A 24,379-nucleotide genomic window follows, 5' to 3' on the forward strand; every position below is an offset into this window, starting at 1 on the left:
TCGAAAGAAATATAGCACACATGCAATTAAATTGTCTCTAACAGGATTGCTTTACACATCTGTTAAATAATGCAATGGGTTGTGCTGATTAAAAAAGGTATCCAGTCATTATATCGCAAACAAAACACAGTGGTACATAACAGAGTGGGCAAAAACACTGGAAAACACTGAAAAGTTTAAATGAATATATATAGAGGGTAGTGGGGGTAAGGGGTTAAAATGGGTCAGGTTGGCTTTAAAAGCGTGGGCTAAAAGGGGGGGCTTGACGGGGGACCCTGCCTAAATAAAATAATCTGTTTTCCGGTGTTTTGTACATGATGAAGTTTACCACTCTGTAAATGTTGCTGATAAGATCATGTAAAACCATTACAAAGATATGTTGGCAATTTCATGTTCTACTGCAGCTCAATCATTCAGCTAATCACATTACTTACCTACGGTAAAATTCTTTGTGATGGATTTGTCTTTCCTCCCACAGTTTAGTCATCCAAGAAATATCCTCCCCGATGCAAGTCTGACTCCAGAAACTTCCACCAATTTTCCCCCGCACTTAAGGGCTGAGTAACCCCACAACTGCCACAGAATACAAGCATTCAGTGTGAGCGGGCAATGAGGAATTTGGGAGGAAGGATGAATCAGTCCAAAAGAAAAAACGCCAGAGGCCAATGAATAGCTTTTCTAGTGATTCTTTTGGCAGCAGACGCCTCATTAAGAAAGACTCCAAGCTATACAGAACCCAGAATAAGGAGGAGAACGGGAAGAGAGGAGAGGAACCAATACCTACATCAGGAAACCTTTTGGGCATCCTCACTATACAAGTAACCCAGGCCCTAATTGTTTGCGAACATGTACAAGGATGACCATTTAGCAGCCCAACAGATGTCAATGAAACGGTCAATCCTCCGCAAGGCTGAGGCAGCTGCCAGGTGTCTGCTAGAATGAGTCAGAAATCCTGCAAGAGCTTCCCTGGTCGCCAGATCGTGGGACTCAAATGCAGAGACAAATCTCTCTTTACTGGGTCAGTTTTGTAATCGCTCCGTCTAGCAGGACACCAATAAAACGGACAAAGAGCCAGTCCTTATTTAGGAAGGTTGTTGACCTAGTAACGCAGTTGCTCAGGACCCTTTTGGGGTCCAAAGAATGGAGCCTCTCCTCCAAGATGAGTTGGAGGTAAGAGATTAAGATGGATTTTCTGGAAAAGATAAAACTCAGTCACAACCTTGGAGGGACGGATGGCCCGATGCAGTTTCCCCCTAGCTATCGCAGTGGTTTGTAGATACCGCCACCCGCCCCCCCCCCCCCCAACTCTTTGTATCAGTTTGTACTACTCAGAGACCTTGGTAGACTGGCAGAGCAGTCAGGCTTAGCTTAAGAGGAAGATGTGAGCTATAGGTCGGTACACTAAACCCAGTTAGAAATGCACTACAAGGAAACACCTACACATACATTTATATTAAAATACACATTTATTATATTTATACCAGAGTCACTTTTAAATACGTGGTACTATAAACCAACACACAAGTATACTCATCAATACTTGAAAACGGTCACTTCTTAGTTGGTAGTTGCTGAACACAATTGTTACAGGGGTTTGACAAAACTATCGATAATAACGCGCACCCACAAAGTAATATGGTAATTGCATTTAGTCAGAATACACATATAAGATAGTGGTTTTTGGGAAGGAAGACTGTTGATTAGTGTTATCCTAGCAGACCTTCAGGTTCTAGAAGCAGTTTCATTGCACAGCAAGTCTAAGTACAAAACCCAACCTTAGCTAAAAGGCAGTACGGAGAGGCTTGATGTCTTGAAAAGCAGCAGAAGTCAAAAGTTCTTGTGGATACTTTCTAGTGTCTAGGAAGAAGTTATGAGAAGACTTAACCAACCATTGGAGACCGTGAGAAAGAACTCACTAAAGGGACAAACAGCGGCTTGAGTATAAGAGGGTGTTGCTCTGGATCCCTCTATGTGTACTCCAACGCTCTGGAGCAAAATTGTGGAAATAGATCAGCAATACCTTTTTCCCCACAGTATCTTAGGTTTCAAGAAAACATGTGCAGTGGATGCTCTGCGATGTTGCAGCTCTGGACCCGATCTCTGGATTCCTTCATCGGATGACGAAAGGCACGACAATGGACATGATCTCTCCGCAGCAGTCTCGAGGGAGGACCTATGGCACGCTTTAATCAACTTCTTTGGTCACTCTGCGGTTTTGGCACCTTTTCTGCAGCACCGACAAAGGACATGATGCTGCAGATGCTGCGATGCGCCCGGCCAATCTTCTTCACTTCCTGCAGTCCTGCACTCTGATGAGGGGGGTCTGTGCGAGTTGGATCAGATCTCTGGAGTGAGCTTGAGGGCTCAGTAAAGATTTGGATAGATTTGACCTTTCCAAGACAATGCACTAAAAATGGGCAGCAGGTCTCCTGGTATTGGGGTTCCGCAGCTGTACGAACTCACAGGACCTTGGGAGATGGCTCAAATCAAAGTTTGTCTTGGGACTGGTTGTTCCCACCAGTGAAAGGGAAGGAGTCCTCTTCGGAGTTCACAGAAAACGCGGTCAGGACAATAGTGGTCGCTTCACGGTGTTGCAAAGGTCTGCAGCCGTCTCTGGTCATCTTCTTGTTCAGATACTTCACCTTCCAGTGGTTGACTTGCTTTTCACTCCAGAAGCCTCACCTTTTATACAGTTCTAGCACACACTCCTCTGCAATCTCTCTCAGCAATTTACAGAAAGGGGTGTTTGGCTGGTACTTGGGTGCCCCTATTGTGCACTACTGCAGCTATGGACATAGCCTGTGGTAGAAAAATTACTTAACAGTTGGTAGAACACGTCCAATGCTACCAGCCATAACTAGGAGATGGTCTATGTGACTAAAAAGTCACAGGAGCAGAGAGAAAGAGGATACTAGATATCCCTTTGGCACTCCACATAAGGTGATGTGTGCCAAGACTATTAAGTTCTAGGAGAGATACCAACTATCTCTCTATCCTTAAGAATTGTAGTTATTCTAGGGTAAAGAAAAATAATCTCAAAGGAGGACCCTAAGGGTCTTCAGCAACTTTTCCTAAGGAGCTGTGTGCTGCAGTAGTAAAATACAGATGCCTTTAAGAGTAATGGAGAGGATGGACTCCATAGTACTGGTAAAAATACAAAGAATAGAGTTCCAATAGACAGAGCTCTTAATAATCAATGAGTGGAAAACGGCTCCACTCATTCAGGATTTAAAAAAAAGTCCAGAAGTCCAGCCTCTCACTAAGAGAGGGGATGAAGCATAACAATGATAACTCTCCCTAACAAAGGGTGCGCAAACACAGAGGGCACATATGCAGACTCAAGCAGAGCCATCATTTAAGAAGCTAAGAACACGATTCAGACCCCACATATAAACTAACTTGTGTGGCGGAAATATGTTAACAGGGTTTGAAATAGCTGGGAGCCATTTACCTCCTGGATAGGGCATAGAAGAGCCTGGATAGCTAGCCACCAACAGTTACCAGGAGCTACTTTTGCTCCCCAAATGGTGCCATACAAATATACCTGACATTGTACCTGTAGAATTTGCAAAATAGGTGCAATTGTAAACCTCTAGAAGATCTGTACAGCATACATGGTCATAAGTAATGGACACAAAGTTATAGTTGCATTTCATTTGGAAGTTAGAATTGTTACATACCATGTATTAGCACCTCATTCTGAGGCAGCAGCTGAGAAAGAGTGAGCAAGGTCGCATCATAGAAAAAGGTGGCAGCAGAGAAAAATTGTGTTGCAGGAACACTGATTAATGCAATAACAGATTTAGTGTAAGAATTACGAAGTAGAAGCTAACCTAGGTAAAGACTAAATGAGCGGTAGCAGCAAGAAGGATAAACTGACAGACAAATTGAGAGAAACAAAGGAGAAAGTCATTTAAAGAGAAGGCAAAGCGTGAAGACATGTTAAACAAGACCGAGGCTTCAACCGACAAAATCGGCTAAAGAGTAATAGATATACCAATAGAAAGAGGGGTTTGAGGGATGTACATTTTTAGGAGAATGTCAGTTAGGCAAAATAAAAGCAAGTTCCACCATCTTTCAGACACTCAATTCATGAGTATGCCCTCTAATAGCTCCTGGGCCACGATGAGTAACTCCTGGTAAGACGAAAAGTCATCCACCGAGAAGCTACTTACAGCTCCTGCTCCATATTTCGACCCCTATGTTAACCCTTTCAAAAAGTGTAAAATAGTGAGATAGCAAAGACGGAACCTGCTGAAGTATCCTTTTCTTTTTTTTTCTTTATAGCATTTGTGTAGCACCTAAACCCATGGGTGTCAGGGCACTTGAAGTAGATGACTACTGTACTTACCTGTAACTCCTGTTCTCCAGCATTGGTATCTTACATGGACTCACATGTTTATGAATATTCCCAGTCGTCAGGCTGGGAATCCTCAGTAATGTTAAAGCAGTTTTGTTGTAAAGATTAAGAAACGGCTAGTCGCTTATGCAGCCTATTGCTGTCACTTTGGGTCATTCTGCCCCAACCAATGATGTTCGTCCTCCTTAGCTCCGCACCTGGTGTCCATCTTCGGAATGGAGTGCACACGTAACCGTGGCAGTAGGAACCAATGAAGAGCCATAGCGGGGTAAGAGGGAGGGTCGCATGTGAATCCATGTAAGATACCAATGCTGGAGAACAAGTACAGGTAAGTAACTCGTTCCTTCTCCAGTATTTGATCTTACATGGATTCACATGCTTATGAATACAATTATACAGCAGTACAAACACAACCATGAGAGGTGGACAGCTCAACAGAAGCAATGTCAACTCACCCCTCAAGCAAAAAGGATGTATAGCACCACCTAACCAACACGAGACTCCTCCCTGGAATATGGTGAGGCAGTAGAATCTTGTGAAGGTGTGGGTAGACCTGCACGTAGCAGCTCTGCAGATGTCCATCAGGGGATCACCAGACAGAAACGCTGTTGTCGCGCCCACTCCTCTGGTGGAATGTGCCCTCTGCCTGGCCAGCAAGGGCCCGTTAGCCAGCCGATGACAATGTGAAATGCAGTCAGATAGCCATCTGTAGATGGAAGCTTTAGATCAAGCCTTCCCTCTATCAGCAGTACCAAACGCTACAAAGAACTGCAAAGTCCTGCAAAAGTCTTTTGTGCGTGCCACATGAAATTGCAAAGCATGGGAAACGTTCAGTGAATGCAAAACCCTCTCCACAGGAGAGGTAGGGGAGCCAATGATAACTGGTAAGTTTATGGGGTTGTTCAGATGAAACTCCGAAGGCAAATTTGGCATGAAAGAAGGATGGGTGTGCAGGGTCACCCTGGAGTGATGAAGTACAAATATGGCAGTTTGAAAGAGCCTGCAATTCCCCCAACACGTCTGGAAGATGTAATAGCAACTAAGAACGTGGTCTCCCACTAGAGAAACTTTAAAGGTGCCCGGTGAAGAGCTTCAAAAGGAGGGCCCATCAACTTGTAAAGCACCACATTCAGTTCCCACGCTGGAACAGGTGCTTTAAATGGAGGAAAAGTCCTGAAGATCCCTTCATAAGCCTAAGCGACCTAAGAGATAGCAACCAAACAAACCTTTATGAAGCGTGTCATAGGCCTGCTTTTGCCAATGACAGGAGATGAGGCAGGATCTCAGTAGCCTTGATGCGATGAGGGTCGAGATGTTGAGACGGAAACCATATGGAGAACCTCTTACACTCATGCTTGTAAGGTTGAAGTTACTAAACTAACTATTGTTCTCTAGCATGCATTTACATGGTCATGAATATTCCCAGTGATCAGGCTGGGAATCCTCGGTAAAAGAAAAAACAGTTTCACTTTCACTTTAAAAATGTATTTCTCCTCTAAACCAATCACTGTCCTCTGGATTATACTGCCCCATCCAATGAAAGTCCTCTCCCTAAACTCCACCCCTTGTGGCCATCTTCAGATTTGGTAAGCACGTAAAGAGACTATGAACCAAGAAGAGACACAGAGGGGATAGAGGGAGGGTTTGCATGTGAATCAATGCCAGACCCATGCAGGAGAACAATAGTTACAGGTAAGTAACTTCAAATTCACCAGCATGTGGTCTGGCATGGATTCCCTGTGGTCATGAATAGCGATTACACAACAGTACATAGACACAACCACGGGAGGTGGCAAGGCTCAACAGAAGCAATAAATACTCACCTCTGGAACAGACTCACCTCAAACAAACAGGTTGCGTAGCACCGATTGGCTGACTCGGGACTCCTCCCTGGAATCCCTGTCGATGCAGTAGAATCTCGTGAAGGTGCGCGTGGATATCCATGTAGCAGCCCTGCAGATGTCGAGCAAGGGCACAACAGAGAGAAATGCTGTCGCACCTGTGAAGGCTCTGGTGAGTGGGCTATCGGATACCCTGGCAGCGGCCTGCTAGGCAGTCGATGACCTGCATGATGCAGCCAGAAAAAGCATCTGGAGATGGAAGCCTTCGACAAGGCCTTTCCCAGATTTACAGGTCCAAAGTTGACGAACAACTGAGAAGTCTTCTGAAAATCCTTTGTATGTGTCAGGTAGAATTTCAAGGCACAAGCAACGTCCAGCGATGCAAGCACCGGCAACAAAGGATTCGGAAAGAAGACCGGTAACACTAAAGGTTTGTTGAGGTGGAATTCATTTGGCATAAAAGGTAGGGTGTGTACGCAACCACCCTTGAAGCATGGAAAGACAAGTAAGGCTATATGCAAGACAGGGCCTGCATCTCTCCAACCCACTTGGCCGAAGTGATAGCCACATTGAAAGCTGTCTTCCACGAGAGAAACTTGAGTGGAGCCTGATGCATACGTTCGAAGGGCATTCCCATGAGCTTAGTTAGCACAACATTAGCTCCCAAGCTGGGGCAGGAGACTTCACCGGCGGGAATGTCCTGAAGAGCCCCTTGAGAAACTACTTGAGCCTGTGAGACCACAGCGACAGTCTGCCAGGCGACTGGTGTACCTGGATATGGCGGCGAGATGCACCTAGATAGGTGCATGAGCCCGTCCCACTTTGGCTAAGGTAAACAAGTATGGTAGAAGTTGCAGGCCTGTGACACGCAGAGGGGTAATCTTCGGAAGTCCGGCACCACACAGAGAAGCATTCCCATTTATGTCCGTAGCACTTCAATGTTGACAATGCTCTGGCCCTAGCCAGGATGTTCTTGCAATCTGCGGGTAAAGCATAACCTCCAATCTTTAGGGCTGCAGGAGCCATGCCCTCCAGTTCAGAGACTGCAGGCCGTGATGCAGAATACCTCGCCCCCCCTTCCCTGGCAAGAAGGTCCAAGACAGTGGCGGCTAGATTGATGGGGCTACTGACAGGCATAGCAAGTCTGGATACCAGATTTGCTTCTGCCACCCCATGGTGACTCGTATCATCCTGCAGTGGATCTGTGAGTGTGTTGATCACAAGTAAGGAGTGGAAACAGGGCAGAAGGGGAGCGTATAGGAACAGTCCCTCCCAAAGGAACAAGAAGGCATCCCCAAGCTCCTCTGTCGAACGAACCTGCTGGCAAACCTCTGGCATTTGATGTTCGCCACCGCCGTTGTAAAGAGATCGATCTAGGGTCGACTCCATTTGTTGAACAGCAGATTCACCTGGTCCTGGCGAAGCTCCCACTCGTGGCAAGAACGCAGTTCCCTGATGAGCGAGTCCCCAATGGTGTTCTTGACTCCTGCCAGGTGAAACAGAACAAGGAACATGTCTTGACAAATGGCCCACTGCCACAACTCCTGAACTTCTTTGGAGAGTGCTTGAGACCGGGTACCCCCTTATTTCATGTAGAATATGGTTGTGGTGTTGTCTGTGAAGATACTCACCACCTGGTCCTTCAATGGTGGCAGAAAAGACTTGAGGGCCCAGAACACAGCCCAAAGCTCCAGGATGTTGATGTGCAGGGCCCTTTCCTCTGGCTGCCAGAGGCCTCTGGCGTGCAACTTTCCGGTGTGGGCTACCCAGTCCTCTAGAGAGGAGTCCATGGTGACTGTGTCTTGTTAAGGAGGAACCTGAAACGAAGCTCCCTGGACGAGGTGCTGCCGATCACCCCACCACCATATCGCATGTCTGAACTCTTCGTTGAGGGCGGTCTTGTCCATAAAGATCCCCAACACTTGCATCCAGGAACTCCCGGAGAGGTCTTGTGCAATCTGCAGAGGCGTACAAGGTTGATGCAGGAGGACAACATGCTCAGAAGCGACTTGATGGACGGCACTGTTGCTGCCTGGGCCGACAACAAGCGCTGCACCTTGCCATGTATGGCATTAACCCTCTCCTCCGAGTTGGACGCCAAGCTCGTCACCGCATTGAGTCGGGCACCCAGAAATAGAGCGTCCCGAGATAGCTTCAAGCAAGACTTCAGATAGTTTATGGAGAACCCCAGCTCTGTCAGCAGATGTACAGTTTTGGCCGTGTGTTCGCTTGCCAGAGCTTGTGAGCGGGAATGCAGCAGCTAGTCGTCCAGGTAGGGGTATACAGGGATGCCGTGCAGATGAAGATTTGCCACCACCGGGGCCAGGCACTTCGTGAACACTCTCGGAGCTGACTTCAGGCTGAAAAGCAAAGCCTTGAACTGGTAGTGCTGACTGATTGTGAATGGGGGATGTGTAAATAGGCGTCCTCCAGGTCCAACGTCGTCGGAAAATCTCCCTGTTCCAGCTGGCAGAGCATGTGCTGCAAAGTGACCATCCAGAACATTTGGTACTTTAAGTACTTGTTGAGACAATGTAGGTCCAGAATCAGCCTTCAACTCCGTTTTCTTTCAAACTAGAAGTATCTGGAATATACTACGGAGCCCTGGAGTCGCTGGGGGACAGGCTCGATCGCCCCTTCTTTTTGAAACATGGACCGCACCTCCTGCAGAAGCTGTGGTCTATGTATTTCTTGCAGCTGAATCGGAGGGATACGAGGACACCTGAATTGGAACTCCAAGGTGTGCCCCTGTCCGAGAGCGTCCAGCAACCATCTCTCTCTGGTATTTTCCAACATGCTGATTAACCTCATCAGCTGGCCTCCCACTGGGGTGCGACAGTGGGGGCACGGAGCCACGGCCGTTTCAGGCCTGCTTGGGGATGGTGGGGTGTTCTGCCTGGTGAGAGGCACAGCCGCTGACCTCTGCTGCCTTGAGAGAGCCCCCTATACACTTGAGTGGAAGAGCGTGAAGGCTGCCTGTAAGGGGTACTATAACTTTTTGAAGAGCTTCCTGGCTTTTCTCTGGGTGAAGATCGACGCGGTTTCAAAGTTCTGAGGGAACGTGCCGTCTCCGTCTTTATTGCTTGGAAAGACTCGCTGACCGCCTTTACCAATGAGGTTCTCCATGAACGGCATATCCAGCACCTTAGTCTGAAAGTCCTGGTGGAAATGTGTAGCCTTCATCCAACCTTGACAGCGTAGAGACACCCAGTTACCCATCTGGCGAAAACCTGTGTCCGCGATGTCTACCGCCACCGTGATGGCATGATCAGAGGCCACTTCCCCCTTCCTGAAAGAGTTCCAGTGCCTCGACCTTCTTTTCTTTGGGCCCGGCTTGTACCAGAGATCCCGGTCTTAACGGGACAAAACAGCCAGGGTGTTTGCTGCCTTGATGGTAGAAGCTGCCATGTAAATGATCCTCTTGCCCATCGCATCCAGCTTCTTCCCCTCCTGGTCCGCAGGTACCATGGCTGCCGATGACTTTCGCTGAGCAGTTGGTCAGGCCGTAAATGGATTTTTCATTACCGCTAGGCCTTCCTTCCAGATGTTGTCCAGGAAGGGAATGGACATGACCTTTCTCCTTGACTCGCATCGCTGGTATAGGAAAACCTCCTTCGCCTCCTCAGGAACTAAAACAGTTCTGAGGCCCTCAAGATGACAATGAAAAGAGCCAACTTCGTCTGGAGGGGAGGCACTATGGGCTCCTCTGCACGCTGAGTCTCCCTGTCTACCCCAATGAAATAGTCGTTCTTGTCTGTATCAGTAGCCGTGGTAGCTGTGTATGTACCCGTGTGTGGATCCGGAGCTCAGGTAGGAGTCTTGTCGAGGTCGGATGATGCCAAGGATCCGCGTCCCCCTTGGACTTGCTCTTCCGCGGGTGGAAGAGTTTACCCTCAGGGGTTGCGAGGTGCAGGCCCCAATGGCAGCATCCTTTGCTGGATTTCGGTGACCAGTGTGTGTAAGGCTGATAGAATGTCCGGAGACGTCCCTAGGTGTAGGGGTAAACAGAGCCAGCGGAGTAGGATCCAAGCTAATGCATCTCCTTTTCTGCAAAGGGGACCGAAGTCCTCCCTTAGGCCCTCTCCCTCTGTGGTCTGAGCAGCACCGATCTTTTGGATCATTGTCTTTGCCAGTACTGGAGCAGATCTGCTCCGGTCTATCCTCAATAGCCTGCTGGTCCGCATACCTGGGAGGCTCCACAGGTGGGAATGTTTCCCTCTCCCTCTCCAGGAAGCCGTTGGGTCGGAGCGGCCTCCGGGTCCTTCCCTGGCCCCAGTTTCTTTGTCGCTGCTTCTGCAGCTGTATCTCGCCTTGGGGGCAATGACATCTGCGGGGTGGCCGCCACTTCTTTCCTGGACAAGCTCTCTTACAGGGTGGCGGTGGACGTCGTTGACTTAGATGACAAAGTGCTTGTGGCTTCCTTCGTCGACAGTGCAGTCGTCTACTCCGTTGACTTGGCCTTAGTTGAAGCCTTAACTGGCTTCGACGAGTCCTCACCGGACTTTTCCCTCGTCAGACTATCAGCGGACACAGAATTTGGACAGGGTTTGACACTTTCCGCTCCTGTCGTTGGCAGGCTCACCGTGGAGGATGATAGTGATGGCGAATGCCTTTTGTCCGAAGCGGGACCCGCATTAGCAGCGGAGCCGAGCTTGGTCTTCTCTCTTGTACCTGCGCGTGCAGTGTGTCCTCAAAGGATCTCGACCTCTTCCCGGAGGGAGGACGCTCTGTGGACCGGCCTGTCCTGGGCGAGGCTTGTCCCTGCCCCAATGCTGCGTCAGAGGCTTTGCTCGACTTGAGCTATGCCGATATTGAGCTGCTGTATCGGCCTTTTTTGTTTTTCTTCGAGAAACCACGACGCACCTCACATCCTTCCTCAGCATGGCCAGGATTCAGGCAGGATAAGCATTTATGCTGTGGATCTTCCACGAAGACGTTTCTTAAACCACACTTCGCACAGAGTTTGAAGAGGCTACAGCCTTCCTACTCAGCCATGATGAAAGGGCGCGAAGTAGGCCCCAAGGCTGGGCCTCCCCGAAACTTCGATGATCCAACGGTGGACGAAGATCTTTGCCAGAAGCGGAGCCCCATTGCCGGTCTATATCCTTCGCCGAAGACGTTAAATCAAAAATCAGTCAATTTCTAACTATTTTGCAAAAAGATGACAAAAAAACACTAAATTAGTTCGGAGAGCTACTTGAGGACTCTGAACACTGAAGCGTTCAGCAAAAATCTGAAGATGGCCACCAGGAGTGGGGCTTAGGGAGAGGAACGTCATTGAATGGGGGCGGTATATCCCAGAGGACAGTGATTGATTTAGAGAAATACAGTTTTAAAATGAAAGTAAAACTTTATTTTACAGAGGATTCCCAGCCTAACAGGGAAGATTCATGAGCATGTGAATCCATGCCAGACTCCATGCTGGAGAACTGGAAAGAATCGATGGAGCTTTAGCAATAACCTCAAGACATTTAACAGATAATTGGAAAAGCCCACCTTATAGGGCTGAATGAGCCAACGTGTCATTTTCATAGACGCTGGGTCATGGTGCAGAACTGCGCCCTTTTTAATGGACAGCAGGTCTGGAAGAGGAGGCTTTATGCATGGTGCAACTGACAGATGCAGTAGGTCGGAATATCAGATTTGGCATGGCCATGCCACAAGAGCATAATGTGAGAAAACTGAGGGCATTCTCACAAGTATTTCCCGGGGATCCTCTGTTCAGGTGGCCAGGGAAGGGCCATCACTCTTGTATCCAAACCCTGGGGGCGGAGAAGCGAGGGAGAATCACCTGGGCAGGCAGTGCTTGGTGACTGCGGCGATAGCGGCCGAAGGAGAGACATGGTATTCACCCAACCCTTGCCCCAATCCATCCTACTGTTGGGAAGGAGCTAGCGCCTTTCTTCATTCCCAAGCGCTTTAGAATAAGGCAAGGCTTATTTTAACAGTTTCTAAGGACTACTAGAGTCCAGGGGAGGGGGGGCACTAAAAAGAAGGCAGTTATTTAAATAGAAGGTGCAAATAACTATTAGCTAAATAAGTTTGTAAAATGTTACATTCTATTTAGTTTTTCTCAAAGCACAATAAAGAGCAGCAGGCTCTGTGGCAAAAGGAATGTGGCCTGCGCTAAAAGAAGGATCGCAGAGCATGCAGTGTAGCGTCACTGAGGCTAAGCTCTGGCAGAGCACACGAAATGGCTGAGCAGCTGTTGGCTGTCTGTCAAAAAACCCATGTATACTAAAATGGGATTGTACGAGCTCAATGCACGACATGCAGAATTATGGAAAAGAAAGGTTTTAAGGAGAATTACTGGAGCAGATAAAAATATGAGCATACTGAGTGAAGTATGGAGAGCATGACGGGAAAATGTGTTTATATATAAATGTTCATAAGTAACAAAATGATGAAAAATTAAGCTACAGTATATTCTTGCATAGGCTAGCACTATGTTAAGTAGCATGTCCTAAAATGGACATCGCCGGCCATGGAGGAAGGAAGACTGGAGCATCCCTTGTATGGAAGCAGGACAAGTTGGGATAAAGCTATGTCCATAGCCAGAGATGCCACTACAGCAAGTTATGAGTATAAAAAGTTCCATCCCTGGCACCAGTCTGGAGGAGCTTGGAGCGGTTGAGGGACAGAATATACTGTTCAGGAAGCAGCGTTCTTTGCCCCATCCTCATTTCTGTACAGATCAAACATGTTATCCTTGCAAGATAAGACACTTAGCCTTAATTCCCTAGGGGGGGTGCCTTTACTCTGGTGTAAGCGTGCTTATGGGTACCCATATAATTAAGGGGTACCCCTGTAAATTGGGATACCTTTCACTACCCTCCCTCTTTGTTCATGGGATATTGTCATCCAAGTCCCGTCCTACCCCCTGAACTTCCCTCAAGAAAAGGTCAGATAAAACATCTTAGACACCTAGTAAGACCAAACCCATTCACAACCCTCGACACTGACCTGGTCTCTCTGTCCTCAAAACTCTGAGGATATGCTGTAAACCCACCTTTTTCCTCGCAGTTATCCCCCTCCAGTAAACAAAGATTCAGAACTAACACCCTGGTATTACTACTACCCTAACAGCCTAAATAAAGAAAGATGGAAATGATTACACACTCACCTTAATAGGCCCCAACAAATCCCCCACACCTAGTACTGAAAAAAGGATGAGAAAAGTCCAAACCCACTCTCCCTCAGCCTTTATGGGGTATTTTCAATCACACCCCATCTCTCCACCCCCATTTCCAACAAACACAGACAAGGAAGATTCTACTAAGATCAATGAGAATTTTCCATAAGAACAGCATGGGGGCTGCAAGGGAAGCAGACTATAGAAAGAACTTAAACTGTCCCACTGATAGAGTCCTGCATTTACTAATTATCACTCACACTTGACTCCACTTGACTTTTGACAATTATAAAAGGTGTGGTCTTTTACAAGAGAGAGAACTAGCTGGGGATGACAAGGAGCAGAGACTGACCGGAACGGAGGGCTGGAGGATAACAGCGTGTCGATACGCTGGCCCGGTGTCTGGGAGGATCTGCAGCATGGAGAGGGAGCCGTGTCTCCAAGGAGCCAGAGCGAGGCTGCCTGCATCCTGTTGGCGGCATCCAGGCAAGTGCTTGTTTCTTTGGGACCTGTGCCGGCACCAAGCGTGTATGAGGGGCAGGTGTTGAGACCCTGACCTCAACCATGTGTATCCTGAAGGAACCGCCGGTCAACGACACACTGCCCAGTGAGTTGCGTAAAAGTAGTGAAGAAGAAACTCAAGAGCGTGCATGTGACTGTAGCGGAGCAGGAGAAAGGCACAGGATATAAAGCGGCACAGAGCGAAAATCAAGTGACAGGCGGTAAAAAGGTTTTGAAGCTGAAAGCGATTGGAGAAGAGTGCTAAAGACATGAAAGTGAAAAGCAGAAAGTGTGTAAATAAGCGCTGAGAGAGGGGAAAGAAAAGGAAAGGTGCAAATGACCACAAGGCGGACAGAAAGGTGTGGAAAAAGGGTGCAAGTAACCCGCAACAAAAATGAAGGGTGCAAGTGAGCACCGAACGGACAAGAGAAGCGTGCAAGAGGCACAGGTAGGAATGAGAAAGTGCCAGGGGCACAGAACAGGTGAAAGAAAGCGAGAGGCAGTGCAAGTGTGCACGAGAAAATAAGGAATGTGCAAGTGTGCACGAGAAAGAAAGCAAAATACAGAAAGGAGAACAAGAAGGGGTGCAGGAAGCACCTGAAGGTGAAAGGCTTAAGAAGGAAGAGTAAGAAATAAATAGTGGGGTTACAGATCAGAGTGGTCACGCCTAGGAGTAAAGAATTAGGCGGTTCCGAAAGTCTCAGATTGTGTCCCACAAGTGAAGTGTGCATGAAAGAACTGTTTTAAAAAGAAAAGGTACATCCTAAATGGATGAACTTCTATTTGAAACCGAAAAGGGGCCTAAGCTTGGGGAAGGGAACCCTGAGATGCCTAACGAAGTTGGAGATTTATTGTTTTGTAGCGTTGAAAAGACTGAAGCTTGGGGATGGGAAACCTTGAGGAGCTTCAAAAGGAACTGTTATAATTATTTTGTGGTGTTTGGAACTTGAGCACGTTGAAACTTGGGGAAGGCAACCTCAAGGAACCCAAAGACATTGAAGGTATTTGAGAGTATTGGAAGGGCTTTGTGGAGAAGGTTTTATGAACAGCTCTGTTTTGATTGAACTCATTTTTGTGAAACTGACCAATCTACAACTGGTGAGAAGACAACCTAAAACCAACCTTGGTTTCCCATTTTCTGTTGAACCACTATCTTTCTTTTAAGAGACTTCCTAACACATTTTGTCAAAGAGTGAGGGCAAGCATAGGTTTAGATAGACAGATTTTTACCTTGGACTTTAAGACTTGACGTCCCTTAGAAACATCAGTTAAGGGAACCATTCCTTCACTGTTAGGGCCAGTTAAGCATTACACCAAACCAGGAACTTTAGTAAATAAAGGTTTTGAAACTAACATCGTTGAGTCTGTCTCTCTTGATACCATGCCTGTATCACAATAGGCAATTAGAATAATTTTGCACCAGCTCTGAGTGCATTGATAACTTGTAAATTAAGAATGATCAGAGGGAATGCGTAGAGGAACAGACCCTCCCAAGGGATCGAGAACGCATGCACAGGATTCGTGTGTGGGTACCTGCTGTCAAACTGCTGGCACTTTGAGAACAAATTGATCTGAGGTTGATCCCATCTCCAGAACAATCGCTAGACCTGATCCCGATGGAGTTCCCACTTGTGTCAGGATCGCAGCTCCCTGCTGAGGGAATCGGTGATGGTGTTGTGGATCCAGGCTAAGTGAAGTGGAATGAGGACCATCCCTTGAGCTCCAGCCCAGTGTCACAGTGATTGAGCCTCAATTGAGAGGATGGAAGAGCGGGTCCCACCCTTGCTTCCTGATGTAGAACATGGTGGTGCCGTTGTCTGTAAAGCTGTGGACCACCTTTCCCCGCAGCTGGGGCTGAAAAGACTTGAGAGTTCAGAACACCATCCGGAGCACCAACACGTTGATGTGGAGTAACTTGTCTTCCAGTGGCCAAAGACCTTTGACATGGAAATATCATGTGTGTCCCCCACCCTTCTAGAGAAGCGTTGGTTGTCACGATGGCTTGATGAGCCGGAGGGCAAAAGGGGCACACCCTGCATTAGGTGCTGCTGACGCTTCCACCACTGTAGCGATTGTCGAAACTGTGGGTAGAGTGTGATTTTGTCCTTCCAAAGCTGGACACTTGCTTCAACCTGGTATCCAGGAACTCCTGGAGTGGTCTCATTTGCAGCCTGCAGTGAGGGATCAGCGAGATGCAGGACATCCCCAGAAGAGACTTGATTGAGTGCACGGTTGTCAACTAGAGAGAGGACAGCTGGTGGATCTTGCGGATCATGTCCTTTACTCTTTCTTCCGATGGACTGGCAAGGCACTAAGGTGTCCAGCTGAGAGCACAATAAGAACAAGTTATTTACCAACTGGTAACGTTCTTTCGACTGGATGTTCCTCCGATGTATTCCACATCTTTGACATGTAATGTCCACAGCTATGCTGCTTCAGAAACTTTTCGGCAGAGGGCGTCCTGCGTTGATGGCGTCGGATCGATGTCCCTCGAGGGCCTCCGTCGAGGGTGACATCATTGGATGTTGTAGAACGCACAGCGCCCGTAGCCTCAGTTCATGTTTTATCTCCCCTCATGTGTGCCATCACCGCATACCAAGTCCCCTTGACTGCACATAGCCTTGCTGGAATGCAAGCTGCAATAGCATAGGAAATTCTTTAGCGCGGTAGGCTGGGAAGGCGATGTGGAATACGTTGGAGGAACATCCAGTCGAAAGAAGGTTACCAGTTGGTAAGTAACTTGTTCTTCGAATGGATTGTGTTCTCCAACGTATTCCACATCTTTGACAGACTCCCAAAGCAGTATCAGTGAGTGGAGGAGGGAGAAGAATTTGGATATACCCAATTAGACGGCAGAATAGAGCACTGTTTTACCAAAGTCCATAGGGGACCATGGAGAGTATCCAGGGAGTAATGCTTGACAAAGGTGTGGATAGAAGACCATGTTGCAGCATCACAAATGTTCTTAACAGGAACTCCCCGTTGCAGGGCTGTGGACGTGGCCAGGCCCCTGCTGGAGTGAGCTAACAAACCCTTAGGAGAGTCCTTGCCAGCCAATCTGTAGCATTCAGTAATGGTGAGGATAATCCACCTGGACAAGGGTCTGTTTGGTAACAGCCTGGCCCAATCGGTGTCCAGTGTATCCAACAAAAAGTTGGTTGCCCACTCTGACCCTAGACATCCTAGAAAAGTAAAAGCTCAAAGCTCTCCTAGGTTCCAACCTATGGAGCCTCTCCTCTTCCTTACCAGTGTGAGGAGGAGGATAGAAAGCAGGAAGTACCACCTTCTGGCCCAGATGAAACGCAGACACTAACTTAGGTAGGAAGGAATGACGTACCATCAGTACAACCCTATCCCTGTGTAACACAGTAAAGGGTGGCTTAGACGAAAGTGCCTGCAACTCGCTCACTCTGCGAGCAGATGTAACTGCAATCAAGAAAATTGTCTTGTATTTGTATTTATTTAGTTTATATAACGCTTTACATCAAAGCGCTGCACATTTTAACCACAGGATACATTTAACATTAACAATATAACAGTAACAGTAACAGTAGAAGCGATTTACAATTGTGAATCAGACCGACAAAACAGTAAATACAGCAATTAAAATGAAGGGAAGAGGAGTGTAGTGCAGTAGACGTGAGAGGGGGTGGGGAAGAGAAGGAGGAGGAAAGGAAGGGGTAAGTGTGAGAAAGTGGGGGAGAGGGAGATGATTAAGGTGATAAGACAAGGGGGAACGGGTAGGAAGGGGGAGGGGATTCAAGGTGGTGGATGGAGAAGGAGAGATTTAAGGGATGTGCGGAATGAGGAAAAGGAAGAAATAGAGCGGAGTGAGAAAGGTAAGGAGTTCCAGTGCTAGGAGTTGGAAGGAGCGGAAACGGGATGTGGCACAGGGGGATGGAGGAACAGTGAGAAGAAAGTGGTCAGCAGAACAAAGGGAGCAGGAGGGAGTGTAGAAAGAGAGGAGCGAGGCGAGATAAGGGGGAGCAAGACCGTGGAGAGATTTAAAGACTAGGCAGAGAAAATGAAATTTAAGTTGGGCGTGAAAGGGAAGCCAGCCAAGGGAGGAGATGGAAGCAGAGATGGAGTCACGGGGGGGAGAGGAGACAGAGGGTACGGAGGGCAGAGTGGTAGATAGATTTAAGGGGGGCAAGATGAGAAGTAGGAAGTCCAAAGAATAAGGAGGAACAGTAGAAGAGGCGAGAGAAGATAAGGGAGGAGATTAATAGTTTAGTAGCATGGAAAGTGAGAGGGGCAGACTTTGCGAATATTAAAGAGGTGAAAGCGGCAGGAACGAGAGGTGAGAGAGGAGTCAAAGTAGATGTCCAAGTAGCGAGCGTGGTCAGAGATGGGAAGATTAGAAGGAGGAAAGGGAGGGGGAAGAGAGTTGGAAGGGAAGAAAACTACTTCAGTGTTATCAGTGTTAAGAGAGGAAGCGAGAAGACATCCAGTTTTTAATTGCAGTAAGACAGGAAGAGAGTTTAAGGTGGAGGTCGGTAGAGGAGGAGGAGAAGGAAAGGAAGAGCTGAGTATCGTCTGCATAGAAATGGTGAGAAATGCCAAATTAGGAGATGACAGGGGCAAGCAGGGAGGTCTAGAGTGAGAAAATGAAAGGGCCAAGTACAGAACCTTGGGGTAATACGTACTCCAGAGGTTGGGCCGGAGAGGAGCGGCCTCCCCAGGAAACGGTAAAGGAGCGGGAGGAGAGGTAAGAGGAAAGCCAGTTAAGAACAGATCCTTTGAATCGAAACGAAGAAAGTGTTGAGAAGAAGGGGGTGATCGACAGTTTCGAAGTCAGCGGAGAGGTCTAGAAGAATAAGGACAGAGGATTACTTAGAGTGTCGGGCAGAGAGGAGGGAGTTAAGGATGTAAGTGAGGGCAGTTTCAGGAGAGTGTTTAGGATGGAAGCCAGATTGAGAGGGAGGAAGGAGAGAGAGATTAGTGACAAAGGTTGAGAGCTGCGAGTAGACAAGTCGCTCGAGAAGCTTAGAGAGGAAAGGGAGAACAGAGATAGGACGGAAGTTAGAGGTGAGCAGGGGATCAGATGAAGGTTTCTTTAGAATAGGGATGATCGTGGCATGTTTGAAAGCAGAGGGGAAGATAGCTGAGGAGAGGCAGGTGTTGAAGAAGGAAGTTAAGTATGGAATAAGAAGAGGGTAGATCGTGGGTATAACGAGGGAGGGGAAGGGGTCAGTAGCAGCAGACGAGGGGTGGGCTTGAGAGAGGAGGATGGAAACGTCAGAAAGAGACAGGGGAGAAGTCAGACATGCAGGTAGAGGGGGAGAAGGGGAAGGGGGGGGGAGTAAGAGGAGCAATTGATTTTTTGCCGAAGGGCAAGGATCTTGGAAGGGAAGAAATTTGCAAAGTCGGAAGGAGAAGAGGGATCAGGGATAGGAGGAGAGAGAAGATGAGAGAGAGTTTGGAAGATGCGGCGAGGGTGGGAGGCTTGGGATTGGAGAAGGTTGGAGTAGTAGGCACGTTTTGCTGAGGAGAGGCAAGAGTCAAAGAGAGTGGTAGGAGAAATAGGAGGTTTGGTTGGAAAGTGAAGGAGATTTGAGCCAGAGTCTCTCAAGGCGTTGGAGGAGACGCCGCATGGAGAGGAGTTGAGGAGAGAGCCACGGTTGAAAGGGTTCTGGGTTGTATGGAAAAAGGAAAGGGGGTGAAGTAGATCTAGAGAGAAGGAGACAGAAGAGGAGAGAGTAGAAAGAGCATCATTGGCCGGTAGTGAGGAGAAGTCTTGGAGAGGAGGGAGAAAAGAAGAGCAAGTGTAGAGAAAAAGGGGGGTGGGGGGGAGTCGAAGTTGCAAAGGTCGCGCCATGAAAAAATGGAGGGGGAAGGCTTAGGGGAAGAAGAGAGGGGAAGGGGAGAAGGAGAGTAACGCATGGTCAGAGAGATTGAGAGGAAGTGTTGAGACAGGAAGAGGGGTAGGAAGAGTTGAAGTTTAGGTCAAGAGTGGAGCCGGAGGAGTGAGTAGGAGAGGAAGGAAGAGGGGAAAGAAAGGAGTCAAAGAAGGAAAAAAAAGGGAGAGGAATGAGGGGGAGAGGGGAGGTGAAGATTTAAGTCGCCAAGTACAGTTAGAGGAGAGGGAGAGGGAGAGATGAGAGAGAGATGATTGAGGTCATCATAGAAGGAAGAAAGAGGGCCAGGGGGTCGGTATATGATTAGAAAGAAGGGTGAAAAGAGGAAAAGGAATTGTAAAGAAATTCGAATAAAGGGAAGGAAGGAAGAGATGGAGGGGAAGTAGAGGAAAGTTATTTGGGATGGAAGAAGAGGCCAATACCTCCACCACGGCCAGTAGCGCGAGAGATATGAGAGAAGGAGGAGGAAGAGGTGGTAAGGGAAGCAGGGACTGTAGTGTTGTGAGGAGGGATCCAGGTTTCAGTTAGACAAAGGAAATGAAGGTTGAGACGAAAGAACATGTCTAGGACTGCTGAGGTTTTATTGCAGAGGGATCTGGCGTTCCAGAGAGCAATGTTCATGAGGCTGGAGGGTTGAACAGTGGGGGGGGGGGGGGTTAAGAAGATTAGGACGGTGGGAGGTGGGAGAGGGTAGGAGAGGAACTGGAAGAGTGGGGGAGGGGAATGGAGATGAGGAGGAAGGAGAAGGTAAGTAGGGAAGGATGGGGAAGGCGGGGTGAGAGAAGGTGAGGGGCGGTGAGAGCGGTGTGAAAGGGGTGTGACAGAACGCATAACAGAGAGAAAGGGAGAGGAATGGATATTGAGTAAAGTGATAGGGGAGGGAAAGTAGGAGAACGGGGGAAAATGGGGGGCGAGGGAGAGGTGTGTGGGGGGGTCGAATAGGAAGGGGTGAAAGGGACTAGAAGTATCTGTGGAGGGAGTAAGAACGCGAGAGGAGAAGTAGAAGATGGTGAAGTGATGAGAGGGTAGGAGGCAAAGAGATCGTTAGAGAGAGCAGTTGTGGAGGACCACTGTGTCCGTGCAGTTAGAGAAGGTGGTGGTATCATGAGAACAGAGGAAGTGGAGGAGTCTGGGTTGACAGGCAGGGGTAGGGAGCCAGCTACGTCTGGGGAAAGTCAACAGTCTCAAAGGTTCAAACGGAGCACCCATCAAGAATTTCAAGACCAGATTCAGATCCCAAACCAGCACCTGAAAAGGGGACGGCGGGAACACATTTGTGAGCTCTTTTAGAAACTGGGTAATCAAAGAAATCTTACAATAAGAACAATATCGGACGAGCGCTTGAAAATAAGACAGCGCTGCCAGGTAACCTTTAATGGCACTCACTTGCAGACTCTTGTGGGTCAAAGAAAGCAAGAAAGAAAGAACCATCGGAATGGAACACTGAAAAGGATCGACATTTTTTCTGCACCAGTCTCAAAACTTACGGCAACGGTACAAGGATTTAGTTGCTGGACGCCTGACCGAAAGCAACACCTTCATCATGTCATCCGGGAGGTCCCAATCCTTACATCTCAACCTTTCAGAAACCAAGCGTGAAGGTTGAGAGTTTTGACCTCTGGATGGAGAACATGACCCCCCCCCCTCCAGCGAGAGAAGATCCTCTCTGTGGGGAAGACGGCATGGAGGACAGATGTACATTTCTAGAAGGTCCGGGTAACACGCTCTCCTGTCCCAATGAGGATCATGTGTGACCCGAACCGCTGTAGCCTCCCTAGAACCTGAGGAATGACAGGGATTGGAGGAAATGCATACAGGAGTGGGAATGACCAATCCACAACAAACGCATCCCCTAAAGCTCCTCTCTGGGGATATTCCCTTGAGCAATACCTCTTGCACTTACCGTTGGCACCAGTCGCAAACAGATCCACTTGCAGGGTTCCCCAAAGGGCGAAGATCTCCTGAAGGACTTCCTGAACCAACTCCCACTCATGGGAGACACTGCTCTACCTGCCACATTCTCCTCTCCGGCCAGATGAACCGCCGAGAGCGAGATACCTTGCTGTATTGCCAAGAAACAGAGCTGCATTGCCTCTGCACAGCGGGGGCGACCGTACACCCCCCCTGTTGAGGTAATGCATGGCCACTGTGTTGTCCGTCATGATCAGGACACTTTAACCCGCACACAGACAGCAAAAAAAGCCTTCAGGGCTAGCCTGATGGCCCTCAGCTTCATAAGATTTATGTGAAGTCTGGATTCCGACGGAGACAGACGAGCGCTGGCCGTCAGCTCGTCCGCGTGAGCTCCCCATCCTGTGAGGGAGGCATCCGTCATTACCATCACTTACGGCCATGGTTGGCAAAACGGTTCCCCCCCTTCATCTGATTCCCTTTGCTGGCCCACCACAGAAGATCCTGTGAGACCTTGAACAGGATCCGACATTTGCCTGAGAACTGAGACCTCTGCGTTCTGAGGGCCCATTGAAGGGATCTCATACGCAGTCTGGCCTCTGGCAACCGTAAGAATTCAAAGGCCGGAAGAGGCTGGGCATGTTGAAATTTGTCAACCGTTTGGACAATGTGATGAGCCCTCACCGTGGGTGGCAAGCACTTCCAAGGACGCGTCCAACACAGCCCCAATGTACTGGAGCTGCTGGGAAGGTGTCTTGTGTGACTTCTTGAAATTGAGGGAGAAGCCCAGCTTGTGAAGGGAGTGGCAGGGGAGGCCGAGATGATCCAAGGCCTGTTCTGGAGAACTTACCCTGATTAGCCAATCGTCCAGGTAGGGGTAGACGTGAATCCCCCCCTCTCCTGAGATCCGCTACCACCACCACCATGAGCTGGTGAAGACCCTTGGGCGGAGGTCAACCCGAATGGCAGGACCCGAATCTGAAAGTGTGAGTTGCCAACCGCAAACCTCGGGTATTTTCTGTGCTTTGAATGGATCGGCACATGAAAATAAGCGTCCTTGAGGTCGAGAGACACCAACCAGTCCTGAAGTTGAAGGGCCTGGAGGACTTGAGAGAGAGTAACCATCTTGAACTTGTCCTTCCTGAGGAGTTTTTTCAAACCGCGCAAGTCCATGATGGGTCTCAATCCCCAGTCTTTCTTGGAAATCAAAAAATAAGGGGAATACCATCCCTTGTTCCTCTCCGCTACAGACACCAGTTCTATGGCGCCTTTCTCCAGCAGGGATTGAATTTCCTGTGCAATGAGCGGATCCGCACTCTTCAAAGAGATTCCCCAGTGGATTGTCATGAGGCCTCTGCCGGAAAGGAAGACAGTAGCCGTGGGCTATGATCTCCAGAACCCACACATCTGAAGTAATGGCACGCCACTCTACAAGATGCTGCGCCAGCCTTCCCCCAACCGGCGAACCATGGGACATGGCCTCATGACTGAGCTGAAGCGGCTGCGGCGTTGCCTGAGGGCAAAGAGGCAACTGCCCGAGCGGCCTTGGCACCTCGAGTACCTTGTTTTCCACCTCTGGCACTCCTACAGTGGCCCCTTTGACTGGCAGCTCCTCTCGCTTTACCAAAGGATGAGTTATAACGAAAGGAACCTCCCCTCCATTGCTGTCCCCTAGGACGAAAAGGCGGAGGTTGTCGAACTGCAGCACCCAACGACTTCGCTGCAGCTTTGGATGCCTGCAACCTCTCAAAGCTCTCGTCAGCCTTGCTGCCAAAAAGATGTTCACCGTCAAAGCGCATGTTGAAGAGCAGGGCCTGCACATCAGGAGCAAACCCAGACTTCCGCAACCACTCAAACCTGCATATTACGGTACTCGCCGCCATGGACCGGCTGACGCAATCTGCCATGTCCAAACCCGACTGAACGGCCTCACACATGGCATCCTTGCCATTCTGGACCATAGCAAGGAAACCATCCCGTTTGTCCCCTTCGGGAATATGTTCAGCCGCTAAGGAAACAGTTCCACTGAGAGTGCGTGAAACGAGACAAGGCACATACGAAATTGGCGGCCAGAGCGCCATACCACCCAAAGAAAACACTTTCTTCGCCCAACCATCAAAACGCTGGTCGTCCCTATCGGGAGGGATGGTAGGATATGACGCCTGCTTTGCTGGGGCTGTAGCCGCCTGCAACACCAAACTCTCCGCAGTGGGGTGCTTGGTCAAGTAGCAGGGGTCGCTACTGGCTGGGCGGTATTTTCGCGGCAAAGACTTACCCACTGCCGGGAGAATCTGCGGAGCAGTCCAAGCCGCCGCCACCCTCCTCTGTAGAGCCATATGGAACAGCAGTACGGGGTCAGTTGGTGGACCTTGGTTGAGGATATCCGTAAGGTCATACTGAAGAAAATCCCCTGGGGGAGCAGACCACCCCAAGTGCTCAGTAACCCTAGACATAAGGCGCCGGTAAGAGGAGTCGGCATGAGTGCCAGGCTCAGGTCTACAAAACTCCACCTCCGGAGAGGTGTCCAGAACACTGGCGTCGTGCAGGGTCTGACGCAGGTCCTCAATTTGGCTATGGCCCGAGAGAATCTCACCTGGCACCCTATCAGGAACCATGCCATCATCAGAGCCCTCATCCATCTCTGAAATGTAGTCAAGATGGCGGTAAGAGGGCACAGAATGGGGAACAAAGCCATGCTTGACCTTGGCCAGAGCCTTTCTAGGGGGTTCCACTGTTCCCCGGGGTACCCCTGTCGAAACAGCCTCGAAATACATCG

General features: G+C 48.8%; 1 protein-coding gene across 2 annotated transcripts in view; it reads right to left on the reverse strand.

Moving 5' to 3' along the window:
- The window catches only part of USP14 (ubiquitin specific peptidase 14), a 991,689-nt gene that overhangs the window by 136,565 nt on the left and 830,745 nt on the right, over positions 1-24,379 (reverse strand). The window lies entirely within an intron of this gene.

Source organism: Ambystoma mexicanum, chromosome 5q, assembly GCF_040938575.1.
Source record: "Ambystoma mexicanum isolate Mex_15411 chromosome 5q, UKY_AmexF1_1, whole genome shotgun sequence".
Taxonomy (NCBI): Eukaryota; Metazoa; Chordata; class Amphibia; order Caudata; family Ambystomatidae; genus Ambystoma; species Ambystoma mexicanum.